The following is a 16064-nucleotide window of genomic DNA, read 5'->3' on the forward strand; positions in this document are numbered from 1 at the left end:
TGTGGAAAATCAAGCAGCACACATGTTTTGGTGGCCATATCACAAGCTCTTCACCCTCCCCAAGGACTTGTGAGGGTGGACATGTTCATGGTCAAGTCACTGCCCTGTTTGTCTACCCAAACCAGATAATCTGGGTCACCATTATGCAGAAAAATGAGATTTGATACTGTTTCAAAGAAGGAAAAATAACTGCAATAGTTTTTGCTCTAAATTTTGCTATAAAATGATTTTTTAATCCTCTCCAGAAACTTAGAGACTATTTCAGATGCAACAGAAAACTTGAAAAAAAGAATGGAATGGGAAAGAACGGGAAAGACATCCTTAAACATGACGCTTGAACAACATCAATCCCCTACCTAAATGCAACAAAAAATAAGGACAATAGCTCTCTACGGTGGAAAAAAAATAAATAAAACCTGTGAGTGTAAAACAAGAGCACTCTAAGAAGATGTGTTAACAGAGGATTAACCTCTGAAATGCTAATAAGATAAGGAGGAAATGATAAGAAAATTAGACTGCATTTCTCCATGCTGAGCCAAAGAGATAACAGTGTATCATTAGCCAAAACTTTTATATGTGTTGCCATATATGAAAATCTATATACATTTTGCCCTGTTTTTAAAAATGGATGTAAAATAGGAACATTTTAAAACACCTCAAAACAGCACTAGTTTCAGATATTTTATTTAACTTTAACCTCTTATCAGGACCCATAACTCATTAATTAAGGATTCATCTCTATATTTTAGATCTTGGTTTAAGGCCCCTCGTACCACATATGTCAATCCAGGGCTATCTAAAGCATTAATTTAAAATGTCAAAAGTGTAATTTTTCTTTACAGCAGAAGTAGAATTATAAAAATTAGATCTTTCAATTACAGATGACATTTACCACTCTAATCAAGGTTAGCCTTACATGTGGTTGGGGTCAGAGGCTGAATGAGAATGATTCTCTACTCCAAAATAACTCTAGCACAGGTCTGCCATTGAGATTTTGCTTCCACCTTGGTAAATACTCCCATTATCCTGGTTCTGAGTCATAACAACCATAATCATAGTTATTGCATTTTATTGTGGATTCTCTATGAACCAAATACTGTGTTCAGCTCTTAATAATTGACATAAATGAGTCCTTAAGTATGGACACTAAAGTCAAGCCCCATGTATTTGAACCCTAGTTCTTGAGAGAATTACCTTACCTTGACGAACTTCTGGTTTTTCAAGTGTCAACTGGGCTTAATAGTATCTAAAATCATAAGGTGGCTGTGAAAATGATGAGAAAGATGATGACCAAGAAAAATTAAACAATTTTCCTAAGGTCACACACAGCTAAGAAGGGGAAGAAACAGATTCCAACCTAGTTCTTATAATTCCAAATTCCCATAACTTTCCACTATATCACACAGCCTCTAAGGGTGCCCAGGATGACATGCAGATAGAAAGTACCGGAGAAGAACAAGACACAAACACACACAGTGTTTCTATTCTTGGGAGGAGACACGGACCTTTTGGGGTCCTGGGATAACCTAAAGAAGACAGATTCTGTTTGACTCTCAAAATCTTAGGAAAGCATATCAGCGACGTGTTGAGCTCGACATCATGGGAGCTGACAAGGAGTTTCCAACCGACTGTGCCCAGCATACCACAGAATATAAGAAAGAGAAAAACTCTTTCTCCCAGTAAAACATTTTACAGTCCACTCCCAGCTTCAGCATCCTTTGAACACCTCAAATACTTACATTTTATGATAGAAGATGAGGGTACATTTCAAGAAAGTTGGGATGAGTGATGCTACCCCTTGGTTGTAAGCTCCACCAGGGCAGGAAGACCATCAGTTTCACTGACCACACTACTCATACTACCTGACACAGGCTGAGTTAACTCTCAATAAGAGTTTCTTGAATTGAATTCAATCCAATTGCTACTATGATCTTCATCCATAATGCACAGATATTTGACCCTCCCGTTTTCTCTTGAACTCTTAATTAACTTCTAGTAAATATTCCATTTGTCATGCATTTGGATCCCACCCGCATTAAGCATCTGCAAGGCAAAGACCCAAAGCCACACAGATCAGACATACCAGCCCAAGGAAAATGGAAACATTCCACATCAAAAGAACTGTGTATTATTTTAAATGTTTCTGTTTAATATGTAAGATGATTCATGTTGATAGAGAGATGTAATATTACATGATACTGACCTGGATTTAATGTAGACTTTCCTCCTTCTTCATGGAATCCAGAAAGTCTCTTTTCTTGGTAAGATGTTACAGTCATCTGAAGAATATGTGGTCCAAAATAGCAAGGGGGGAGGTACAATCCTGTAAGACCAAGTCTCAAAGCCACATGCCACCACTCTGAATCTTTGGTGCCATCCTGCAGGCTATCTACCACAGCTTTCCTCCATTAAGTCAAGTTTAGGAAGCTGAAATAGCGTTGTTCATAAGACTATATAAATGCAACTACCTTTCTGTGAAGCTATTTGGAAATACATGTCAAAAACCTTTAAAATATGTCTATCCTTTGACTGCATAATTCCTCTTCTCAGAATCTATTCCAAGGAAATAATCACAGATGCAAAGAAACATCTGTGTTATAAGAGAAAAAAAGTTTATCTTTTATAAATAAATAAATTTTTATAAATAAAATATCCAGAATAACAAAATGGTCGATTAAATTCAGATGCATTCATTGATACTAAGACTCACTTTTTTCCAGATTTTAACATCTCTGAAATTGGAATGTGTCTTATGGTAGCTGGCCCCTTATTATCACCATCAGCTACAAAGTAGCCACAAAGTAGCTGTCATCGGCAGGCATGCATTAACTTGGTCACAGATGTTCATCTTGTCATTACCTCAAATGATTGATGTACATTGTTGGTACTGCACATGTTGATTTCACTGCCATTTAAAATGTCTTCAAAAGTAACACTGTGATTCAGTATTGAGATGAAAAGTTATTGTGTACACAAATAGGCATGTAAACAGAGCTGCAGTGGGTAAATTTTATATTGGTGAAGCACATATTCATCTAGGAGAAATGATCACTATTCCATATTTTGTTCCAAAGCAAAAAATCGTGTGGTTTATAGAACCTAAGTAGATGAAACTGTGCTACATTTTGTTTTCTGCGGAATATGCAAAAGAAGCATCTCCTACACGCTAAGTAGTGCAACTCAAGGCAAAAGCATTGCCAAATGCTTAGGATAGATGAAAGAAATGTCAAAGCATCAAAAGGCTGGTGTAAGCAACAAATGTGTTTCAGGAGATCATTAAGGCTTTGTGTCATAGCTTAATTGGAAACATTTTTTTTCCTTTCCTAGTAGTATGTAAAATAATGTGTCCTACAGTTAATGGCATCTTAAAATCATTTAAAATAAAGACTTCCTGGAGACAGAGAGAAAACTTTGAGCTTAAATAAAAATATAAAAGAAGAATACAAAATTGCAAACTCACAACTATGTGAAATAATTTTTAAATAGTGTGGAAAAGTGAAAGAAAATATATTAAAATGTTAAAAATTCTGTAAAGTGAGACTATAATTAATCCTTATTTTCTTCTTCCTTTTTATGTTGCCCAGATTGTTTTTTTTAACTTTCCATGTTTTTTTTTCTAATAATAGAATGTAAAATTGGAAATGTTTTTCTTTTTTTTTAAATTGAAGTATAGTTGATTTACAATGTTGTGTTAATTACTGATGTACAGCAAAGTGATTCAGTTATACATATATATACATTCTTTTTTAAAAAAAAGAATGTTTTTTTAATTAGTTCAAAATAATATTTAGAATATTAAAAACAAAGGTGGAAATGCACCCTCCAGGGACTCACCACTTCCTTTATAACCATGATTGTTATTTATCTAAGCCTTTTTTGAATCTGTTTATATTTTATATCCTTATTCTTCTGTGAGATTCATAAGCTTCAAGTTCCACCTCCTGCCAGGTGTTCCTAGATTGGGCCCATGCATGTCAACCCAATCTATATTCTTCACACTTTCATAATGTTCAATCAAACTTTCTTGGCCTTTGCTATTCCAACCACAAACGCTAATTTATTAAATTTTTTCTAAATATTGAAGCTCTTTCAGAAAAAGTAAGGATCTTTCCAACTCATCTTTCTTAATACTTATAATTATTTTGAGTTCACTACCCTAGGCTATTCTGAGATCAGGTCTATAGCAGAGCACATTTATTCCTAAGTTATTTAACCAATTGTGGCAACTTTCAATTTCTTTTCTGTATGACAGAAACTAAGAGGAACAAAAGAGGAAACACATCTTTTTTCTGGGTATATTATCGATCAAAGGGCTGTCTAGCTGGTATAGTTTGCAGCCATGGACTTTTTGATAGTAACCTTACTATCATAAACTAGAATCTCTGAGTTCACTGAGAAGATGAACAAGGAGACCATAAGGTGAAGATGGAACAGAAATAAGGAAACACAGAGGCTGAATTAAACCTCAGAACCAGGGGACTCTGGACAAGCTGAATTCACGCTGAGGAATGTATCCCCAGGCCCATCTTTTTCTCTGCCCTGGATCTTTCTAAGTTTTACTGCATTTACAAAATCCGTCTCTGTCTTCTCTGGTCTCTCTCATTCTTCTACAGTTGAAAAACAAATTGTGCCCAAATGCCACAGGCAGCCTTGGGTTGCAAACAGGAAACAGGATGAACCCCAACTTCACATGCTTGGGCTCCTCCTCAGTCAATGCTGATAGAAGACATCCCCCAGAGGAGCATCTCTATTTGTCTCTGCAGTTAGCAAGGTCGCATCCTTTGTGCCTCAGGCACATGCACACTTCTGTCACTCGTGGAATCTGTGAGTGGCCCTCCTGAAGATGTGGCGAGACTGTCAGAGCAATCAGTTCCACAAAGAAAGATCACCGTGCCCCAAACTAAGCTCTCCACTGGCACCATCAATCAGCCAAGTCCTTCAGTCTCCCACAAGTAAACTTATTTGATGGTATAATTATAAAATCATCTAAGCATTTAACCTGCAGCCCATAAGCTTGTTCAGCTCCCTATTTGTGCCCCATCCCACCCCCAACTAGTTAAAATAATAAATAAATAAAATCTGGTTTGATGCTGCTCGCTAACAACTGATAATCAATACCTGACTTGGTCTGAGAATGAAGTTCAAGACTTAATTAACTTTGCCAGAGCTAGACTTTTCCCAGCGACTTGGACACAGAGGCATGGTGGGAAAGGATGAGATGCAGAGATGACACGGTGATACAGAGCTTACTGCAAATCAGAGACACAACACATCAGCTCAGCATGGGGAGAGGAACATCCGGAGTGCAAAGTTGAAGGAGATGGGAGAAGGGCGTGCTGGAAGTGTCTTGTCACCGTCACATTAAGACTTAGACTTTGTGGGACTTCCCTGGTGGCACAGTGGTTAAGAATCCGCCTGCCAATGCAGGGGACACGGGTTCGATCCCTGGTCCAGGAAGATCCCACATGCCGCAGAGCAACTAAGCCCGCATGCCACAACTACTGAGCCCACGTGCCGCAACTACTGAAGCCCGCGCGCCTACAGTCCATGCTCCACAACAAGAGAAGCCACCGCAATGAGAAGCCCACGCACTGCAATGAACAGTAGCCCCCGCTCCACGCAACTGGGGAAAATCCACGCACAGCAACAAAGACCCAATGCAACCAAAAATTTAAAAAAATTTTTTTAAAAGACTTAGACTTTGTAAAGTCAAATCTGCCAAAACTTGTAAAATAGGGATACATCTCATTGCTCTGACATGTGTGAGACGTTCATTAGCATTTCATGCAGGCAGGCAGAAAATTGCTGGGGAAAGGAAGAAATCACATTCTGAGCTCATCCCCCACCAAGAGCTGCAGATGTGGAATTTCTGCACAGGAGGAAACCATAGCCTGCTGGCAACTCTTCATCAACCCAACCCACAATGGTCAACTCTTCATCAACCCAACCCACAATGAAAACACAAAGCAAGCAAAAGACGCTGCATTTTTACTGCTCTCCGTACGTTGAGAGTATGTATCAGTCTTAGGAACATTTCCCGGAATCATTACATAAACTCTCTTTTCACCTGAAGTACTGTGCTCCCTACCTGAATTATGCTTAATTCATTAGAACAGAGGTATGATTAACTTCTTTAATGATCAAATATACTAGAAATCTGGGGAAATGGGGAAAGAGGGAAGGAAAGGCATTACCGCATCCAGAGCACCAGAGGGAGGCTGGGTTTCATCTCTGTCCCAGCCCCATTCTTCCAGGACTTTTCAGAAGAGGAGCCCTCTCCAGTCACGTAGGGCTCCACAGCCCCAAGTGATAAGCCAACCTCGATGCTGGATTAGACTTTCATCTTTCAGGTTATGTTGGTACTTGCCACTCTGCAAGTTCCCAGTTATCCATGGCAACAGGGAAAACATGAAGCAAATGAAGGCAAGGCCTTCAAATACTTTACCTCATCCTTCAACACCCTTTTAGCAAAACTGATTAACATGGAACAAAGTGGACTGTTTGACATTTTATCCCTTCCGCCTTTAATTGCCCTGTTTCTGGTGGAAGAGTAATGAACAGCGACATGGTCTAAAGGCCAAATGTCTAAGGAGGACAAAGTGGGCCGGACTATCGGCACCTGATTCTGAAGAGTCGGTTTTGCACCTGAGTCACTTCCAAGATGAGGGCTTTATCTTGTGGGAGCCTAGACTGACCAGTCTTTGGCCTAAGTAGTGCTTTGCGTTACAAATGTATGCTGAGGGGGAGGACAAAATAAGAAGCTATTACATTGTCTTAAATGTGTGTCATTGCAATCATTGTTGCTTTTGTTGTGGTCGTCCATGTACAATGCTTGGTGTCAGTCTATTTATCTCTTGTAAAAATAAAATACAGTGTGTGTGTGTGAAAAAAAAAAAAAAATGTGTGTCTTTGAATTGACTTTGTGTCACCTGCCGCTAAACACCCTCATGTTGCTGCCTGCAAAGGACTGACAGCTTTCAGCTGCTGCTGTCACCGTTCCTTCCACGCTGACAGATCGTAGCACCAAACCTTAGCACCTCTTTCTTTTAATATACCAGGATTTATTCCACATCATCTATTTCTGATGGTTCATCACTTAAAACAACAAAAACCAAAAAGAACAACCTGAGAATATTATTTAGCTGTTTAAAAACCATACTGTTGCAGAAAATTCAATGACATGGGAAAGTGCTCATAATATAATATTAAAAGAAAACACCCAGATACAAAATTATATATGCAACATGATCTGATTTGATTATGCATATACATGTGTGTGTGATTCCAAAATATTAATCTTGATCATTTCTTGGCAAAGTGGTTAAGAGTAATTTTGATTTTCTTCTTTATGCTTTCAAAAATTTACTAAATTGAGCATGTATTATTTTTATAAGCAGAAAAAAAAATAATCTTTTCAAACTGCTACACGGAGGTAAGATAGTCCTCAGTTTAAACCTGCATGTTATTGTTTATTTATACCACATTCTACTCCACTAACTGCACTTCCTATCGTCTGGATATCCCAAGGCCCACATGGTTCAACTTTGTTTCCGGCATCCGGGATGCAAATGAAGCAAGCAGGCTGACTTCTGGGTGACTCCTCAGTGCATCATGTGTCAGGAAGCAGAAGGAGCCAGAAGAACTGGCTCCTGGTCCCCATCCTGTCCCCAAGAGTAATCAGGGCCTTGGAAATCCCCGAGCGTCCTGGGCCAAACTCTCCCCATATATGAACTGAAAGAGTGGGCCCATCTCACTCGAAATTTCTACTTTCCATGAGCTGCTAGATCCAACTGCAGCAGAATGCTCTAATCGCCATGAGTGTGAGGTTACTGCAAAGTTCTGTTCACAAAGCAAATGATTCTCACGCAACCAGAAGTGGTGAAAGCCAAGAGTCATAAATAAGCAGGAGATCCAACGTGCTGTTTTATCTCAGAACAAATCTCTCAGGCAAAATATTCATTGCAGATGTAAATACAGCCCAAATTTGGGGCAGGGGCTCAAAAAAGAGATAGGAAAGGTAGTCTTTGAGAAACATTAAATTATGTAATATTCCAAACATAAATAAGGAGTTAATATTTAAGTTTAATAGTCTGAATTCATCTGAATCATCAGGTGACTCAAGTATAAACACCTGGAATGATTACAATAACCTGATCTGAACAATTAGTCATAGAAAATATAACCCTTAACTTGGATGGGATTATTGACATTTTAAAGCTAAACTCTGAAAATTATACAAGCAATAATACATAAATTCACTGTAAAATAAAATTCAAACCATACAGATATACATAGAGTAAAAACTGGAAGTTCTCCTTCAAGTCTCACCCTCTGCCCACCCACTCCTCTACCTACAGGTAACCTGTTTTAGACCTTTTAAAAGTACATATCTTTACATGGTTCCTATCTGTCTCTCCCAAAACACCACAAGAATATCTATAAATATCATAAGTCTTTGTTCTGTCAAATTTAACCAAAAACTTGACAGATTTCTTACTAAAATGGAATAGTTGCTTTTCAAGGAAAAGTCCATTATTTATAGCTTCTAGAATTGATGCTGACCATTATTCTCTATCTCTGCTAAATTTTGTTATCTTTAAAATAATAAGCAAATAAACATGGATATTAGAGGAAGAAATGTTACTAGGACAGCAAGAACAGCACAGAAGCCTCTGCGTGTGCCGTTCTTGGCCTCCCAGACACAGGCATATGCCGCCCTTATTAGCTCAGACCCTTAACTGAGCTCAACAGATGCCCCAGGTTAGTTCCCATTTGACAACACATCCTGCCTGTGGGCACTGCTAGGAAACAGCATCACAACTCTTGCTTCTCTGCAAAACCCGGACAGAGCTTCGGGTCGGAGAGGAAGGATCAGGTATTTTGCAGGTACTAGAAGTCCAGAGATGGCACTTAGGGACCAGCCCTTAAGGTTTCATTATTTAAATGCTGACACAGACAATTTATTACTGGCAAAACCAGCTCTGTGCAGAGATCACTTAAGGTTAGAGCTCACCTAAGAGGGGAAAAAAATAATTTAAGGAATTAAATACAATTAGCCAGACAGCTCAGGCCCCAAAACTTATTACATTAGGCTCAGGGAGGGGAAATGATGCTTTTGTTAAAGTAGAGGAAATACACTCTATCTACTAATAAAATCTATCATTTATTGGTGCTTCCTATTCTAAGCATCTTATGTAAGTTGAACAATTTAATTTCACCACAAACCCAGACAAAGGTGCTATTATCATATCCATTTTAAAGATAAGGAAACTAAAGAACAAAGAGCTGGTCAGCTTCATCTTGACAGGATCTTGGCTCTCCCTCCTGGTAGCAAAATGGCTGCAGTAGTGTCAGCCTTTACATCTCCTCACCACACCATTCAGAGGAAAAGAAGCCCTCCTCTGGAATCTGCATTCTCACTGGTCTGATTGTGCTACACGCTCTTCCCTTATGGACAGGGAGACTGAAATACTCAGATTAGACTAAGCCAATCAGCACCATCTGATTACATACCTGGAGGTATAAGTAGGATCAATGTCATCTAAACTTCCTGGGGGATAACGGATGCTGGAGAGGTGAACACCAAATGTCTACTACAGTACTCGTCAGCCAGAAAAGCACAGAGAGTTTCTCCAACAGTATAATTATAATCATAGCTTGAAACTCTTAATTCCTATTGGCACTATTTGTTCTGGAACAATATGTCTTCCATGTAGTTACCTTTTTTTTTTAAGTCAAATTTTTATTCTATCTCCTCTTCCCCAGAATCAATATTTCCTAGGGACAATAGGTTTGCAATACATGTTGGGCATATATGTGATAATTACTTTTAATTAGAAAATTTGATAGTGCAGAACTAGCACTATCATATACTTTGTGATTAGAGAAGAATCAAGATTTCAGATGAGAAGATTCTTTCTACCTAGTCATCTTATGTATGCGTTATTTTACCCCTGAGTTATAGAGTTAGTGCTGTAGATTTAGCCCTTTGCTTACACACAAGCAAAGCACACAAGTGAAATCAAGAACTGTATGAGCCCTTATGAAGTGCTCAGAATTGTTCCTCTGCTTTTATTCTAAACAGATAATTAGCTAACCAATTTAAAAGATGTTCTCAAATGAAGATGCCACAGTGTTCCTTGGGAACACATCTTAAAGTTTAATGACCTTCACTATCAGTGTGACGCTTATATTGAAACTAACATTGAATTCAAGTTAATCCAATAAATATTTGTTAACTTTAGGGTACCTACTATGGAACCATCTTGATCATGCCCATGTCTCGATAGAAAACATCCTCTACAGTAGCCTTCATAAACTAGAAGACCACAATTGTACATAAGTTGATCAACACATAGGTATCTGAGCATCTGTGCTAGGAAAATAGGCATGCAAACAAGTGTAAATGTTATCCTCAACCTTACCTCTCCAGGATACATGGTTGAATTCCATCTTCCTAGTTCTTCATCGTTTCCATGGCTTTTCTCTGGACCTTCTGCTAGTTTTCCACAGCTACGATAAATTGATGTCTCACAATTGAACTCCACAAATAGAAACAACAAAATGGATTCTGGAAAAAAATAAGTGGTTTATTTTGGGAAGCAGATTCCCAACCACAATGCTTTTACATTAAGTTGTGCTTGAATGGAAAAGAAAAATAAATATAAAACTGAAAGTGTAAACATAAAAGATATCACCTAATAATCCAGGGAGGAACACCTCATATGATTGTTACTAGGGACGACTAATCCAGTACATCCCTTGGCTAACACCAGCTGTCCATAACTGAAGCAGACCAGCAACCATTCCCAGGCCTACAACATACATGCACGCTGCCAAGAAGGACTAATTCTATCAAAGCCTGGGCAGCTCCAAAGTTCATTCAGTTCTGCTCTTAAAGAAGTTTCAGAATCATTTTAGACCTCTCCAGTGTGATTTAAAGCTCCGGAATAGGTCTATTAAGGGGTGATTGAGGTCATCTTGTTTAATGCAAGAATCCCTCTACACCCATGGTTATCCATCGACCCAGAAATGGGAAGCTAAGCATGGCTGCTCCGATAATTGTCAAGTTCCAAATATCGGGAAGCCATTCCTTACACTAAGTCAAAGCCAAGTCCTTATACCCCTCCACTCTGCCATTCCCACCAAAATATGTCTAATCCTTCTTCCAATGACAAGCCTTTAAATAGAGGAAGTCAGCTATCATATTCCCTTCTTAGTCATATCTCCTCTGTCTTCTTCATAGAACATCCTACAGCTCCCATATATTTCGTGTCATCTTTCTCCTTGTCACTTCAGTTAAGCAAGTTAAGTGATACAAAATCTAGACGTTTTGAAAAATGTACCTGCTTCCTTTTCTACCACACTGCTTTTGTTAAAGGTGTTTATATTCATTTTGCAGTCACTCCGAATTAAACAAATAAGTGAACCAGTATACATCCCAATAAGGATTTACCCTGAGGATGTCCATTTTGTCATGAGTCAACATTCATACTACTTTGTGTCTCTTTAAATGATACTCTGCTGATTTCCTCCACCTTTGAGTCTCTCTGTATTTGGCCTTCCCCATTCAGTCATTCTTGCCCAGGAGATTAAGGTCAGGTAGCAAATGCCTCTTTTCTCCATCATCTAATTGATCATGCTGGTGTGACACTTCAACCTCTCCTTCATCTGGAGAAGTGGCCTCATGTTAGATGGTAATGTTGTGGAGGAAAAAACAGAAAGAGAAAAAGCCTATTAACCTTCAGAAAATGATGGTACAATTTGTGCTTCTCAACACCTGATTATTTTCTAAGCAGTAAAACTTTCAATTTATTAAGCCCTAGGTGGGTAAGTGATGCTTTTACAAACAGAGAACATGAGGTACCATTTTTCAGTGATTCTGTGGCAATCACACAAACTGGGAGAGATTGAAGTAATGACCAACTATGAAAACCACAGATCTGAGTTCCAAACACTAGGTGCTCTGTCTGCACATTTCTACGTTGTTATTTAGATAGGTAATTCTAGCATGTAACTCCAAAAGGCGGAATTCAGACCTGGTCTGAAAGACCTGGGTTATAATTGTAGGTCAGACCGAAGTATTCAGTATAGACCCAGCTTCTACTGTGTATAGTACCTTTACCTATCTTAACTCAGTTATCCTTCAAAACACCCTGTCAAGACCCAGGAAGAAGGGTTCCATTTTACAGATGAGATCACTGAGGCTTGGAGACATATGACTTGATGAAGCTCACATAAGTGCCAGATGGAGTTAAAATAGGAAATAAATCAATCATTGAATCAGGATACCATGCTAAGTATTCATCATAGTAGTCTTCAGTGTTTATTATAGCCTCTCTTCTCTGAGATCTAATATAACAAAATTAACTTCTGCTTTTACTTGCCCTAGATTTTGACAAGTGACACAAGCAAAAGTCAAAAGAGAAGAAGGATCCTAAGAAGGTTGCAAACACGTGTCCTGAAGGATACATCCCCAGGCACTGCCCAGCAGCCAACCCTAATCTTGGCTTCAGTGATGAGAAGCCATCACATGCTCTGATAATGCACGAACACTGCAAGGTTATCTTAGCACCTGCTAGTGGCCACGCCTCCTTCTGTTCTTTGCTACAGAAACCTGACTCTAGATACATATTTCCAGCAAGTATTTAGGACCTTACAAAATACTGGGTCTCAAGACAGGAGTACCCAATGTTCCACCCTCTCTGGATTAAGGTATGAAAACATGTTTTTTTAATGTACCAGTGTGGGGAGGACATATTTTTTTCTTTCTCATTTTCTGAGATCACTGGGAATTTTCTCACTGAAACTTTTTTAGAAAAAAAAATCCTTGGGGGGGCTGTGCCATTTTCCAGATATTTCTGAACCTTCACACTACTTACTCTGGGATTAATCACATGAATATCGTGAATCATTTTTAGGTAATTAAGCACAGAACAATTTTCTAATCTCTGCTTTGCCATTTTCTTTATAACTGTGGGCTAGTGACATATGTTCCTTCATCTGTAAAATGGTGATAATATTAGCCTACTCCAGGGAGACTTTGTAAGAATAATAGAAGAAAAGCCTTTAAGTTCATCTATAGCAACCACCCCCATGGATGAAGATTTCTAAGGGATTTGGGAGGAGTGGGAGGGAGCACAGAGGGAGTGGGATGATATAAGGAACTGAAAGAAAGAAGTCCAGCCCACCCCTCCCCCAAGTATAGCACCCCACCTTATCTTTCTCTAGTACAAGCTCTCTCTTATGATCTACTTCTTCTTCTGGTCCAACAGTTTCTCCATCAGACCTCCTGCAGGTCCCAGGTAACTACTAATCCCATGTTAAGAACACTTGCTTAAGATTTTGCTGGAGCTTCTCACATTTCTATATATGCATTGCTGATTTTAAGACTACCCAAAATATGTGAAAGCCATGGCTAAAGATTCTTTCCTTAAGGAAATTATAGTGATGTGGAATCTGTTTACTTTTCACCTTGGAAACGAAATACATTACCTTCCATTTCCTGTTTTAGGCTTAATATGGTTGACAAGCTCATATAGCCCCATATCAGTAAAGCAAAAGCTGGTCTCCAGTGTAGACCACCCTGTCATTCTTAAATACACAGTCAGCCTTGGAGGGAATAAAGTAATACCCACCATTGGAGAACTAAGGAAAACAAAAGAGACTAACCTCAACTGAACACCAGCATGGCAGAATTGTGAAAAAATAAAGCCACAACTTTACTGGATTTAAAAGGAAATTACATAGAGAAAAGCACGTTTCTTTTGGTACACCCAAATAAACAACATTTAACTCTATTAGTAACTTCTACTAGTAGTTAATGGCTACTCTCTTCTACTGAAAACACTTAGTTTGCAGACAGTGTTTATCAGTGCTTATGGGTCAAGACACCGACAAAAACTCGATTGAAAATATAACAACTTAGGCTCAATTTTTTGATCACAGATGTCAGTGTTTTCAAAATGCTAGAATATCATTTAATAGCAACCACTTTTTTAAAAAAGAGAACTCAACTGTATTTGTCTATAAATTTAATGTGATAACCCTACTTTTTTAATTACATAAAATTTTAGTATCTATATTGAATTTGATGAAGATGTTTACCCATATAGCTAAACAACAACTAACTCTTTCTTATAGGAACAAAATCAAGACAAAAGATATACTTGTCAAGTATAAAATCTGATAATTTTTAGTTTAGCTTCACAAGTCTTAAAAATGACCTAGACTAGATGATTACATATTCGTTCTCCTCTTCCTTTCCAACCACCTGCTTTGTATCATAAGCCATACCCCTCCACGCTTTTGATCCCTTTCCTGCATATGTTAAAAGGCCAGTGGTCCAGTAATTTCAACCTCTCTCTATGTGTTTCCATCTACCTTTTCAACAGTTATCAAATTAACGATCTGTTCATCTCCAAGTCACTACTGAAGCACCCCATAAATCAACAGATGTGCTTTTGATTCAATACATTACCCTCATTCCTTCTCTGCTAGACCCTAAAGAAGTAATTCAGATTAGGGAAAATCATTTCCAGAAGAGAATCCTCAAAGGAGTGTTTCATAGCCTTCAAAAATCTACATCAAATCTGTAAAACTTTGATTGTGAAGTATTAATTAAGCACTACCATTGCAAGGTACCATTAAAAAGTGGCAAATATCTGTGTACATACACAAATGCATGTATATAAAATGAATCAAATGTAAATACATAGGTATAAACTATTTCAGTAGATAGTTGTGTGCATGTGTGTTTAATATTTTTGGCAGCTCGGTATCCACTTATCCTTTCTATAAAATACAAATTTTCTTTTGGAGAATTACATCTTTCCAGTAGTATTATTTTAGTGGAACAGTAAATCCAGTGCCTGCCTCCCACTAGGAATGTCAAATAAAACAGCACTGCTTACACTTTCTCAGAAGAGTCAGAAGCCCAGGGAATCAGCTGCTGTCTTCCAGGATTTACATCTTATGTGAGAGATGCTGGGATGGAGGAAACTCTTGAAATCATTCTTTCCAGCTATGGTCCCCTGACACGGCTGTTCCCTGTCTGGAAACATTCTCAGCCCTTCAGAGCAATCTTAAGTAATGACTATTGCCAAACCCTGTTCTCAGCTTTCCAGTTGATTTGCTGAGCTCCTGGTCAATTTCCAGGAGATTCCCTTCTTAAATTGCCCAAAGTCAGTTTCTGTTGCCTACAACCCAAGGACTCTGACCATTACAGTTACTGATGAAATAAACACTGAGTAGGAACACACATCAAATATATTATTTACATTTGGGGCAATTAGTATATATGGATAGATGCATCCAGTTGATCGACAAGTAAAGAGGATCCAAATGACAAGAGCTGAGAAAACGTCTTTTTCAGGCATCACACACACACACATATACCTAGCGATATGTTCTGAAATTTCATTAGTACCTCCAATGGAACATCAATTAAAATTGTCAACAGGGGTTTTCAGTGAGAATTCCAATAGTGAAGAGATGAGTCACCTCCCTGTGTTGAAAAATTTTGTACTTTATGCAGCAAGTTTAAAGAACATTTCATCCAACTATTCAATATATGTGTAGATTATTATACTCAAATGGCTGAGGGCATTTCATTGTTCACCCTTGCTATCTCTTTTAATAGCTACTTACTATCCTGATTCCCCTACATCACCCAGCAAAGAGGGGATTTCTTCACTTTGTTGATGCAGAGCATTAACTTAATGTTGCAGAAGGTCTTCTCTTTTATAAACTTATAATACCTTTTCTCTCCCTGTGCTGTAAGTCTGATTTAATTATCTCCCAGAAATCAGTAAAGGTACTATTACTGTCTTTGCTTGCCCTTAATCCTTATTTGATTAAAGTACCACATGCTTAATTGGACTGGGTTTACCTCAACCTCCTCAATTCTAAATATCAAAGGCAACAGTGGGACTGCTGGGGTGACTTTAACAGGCACCCTGGATTCAACAGACGGTTCTGGGATAATCAGTAAATCGATATAATCCACAAAATGCCAGTTCCTCTCCTTCCTGCTGCCCTGTACTGCCAAGCCCCCCGCATCTCCT

The sequence above is a fragment of the Balaenoptera ricei genome, chromosome 18, assembly GCF_028023285.1.
Source record: "Balaenoptera ricei isolate mBalRic1 chromosome 18, mBalRic1.hap2, whole genome shotgun sequence".
NCBI lineage: Eukaryota > Metazoa > Chordata > Mammalia > Artiodactyla > Balaenopteridae > Balaenoptera > Balaenoptera ricei.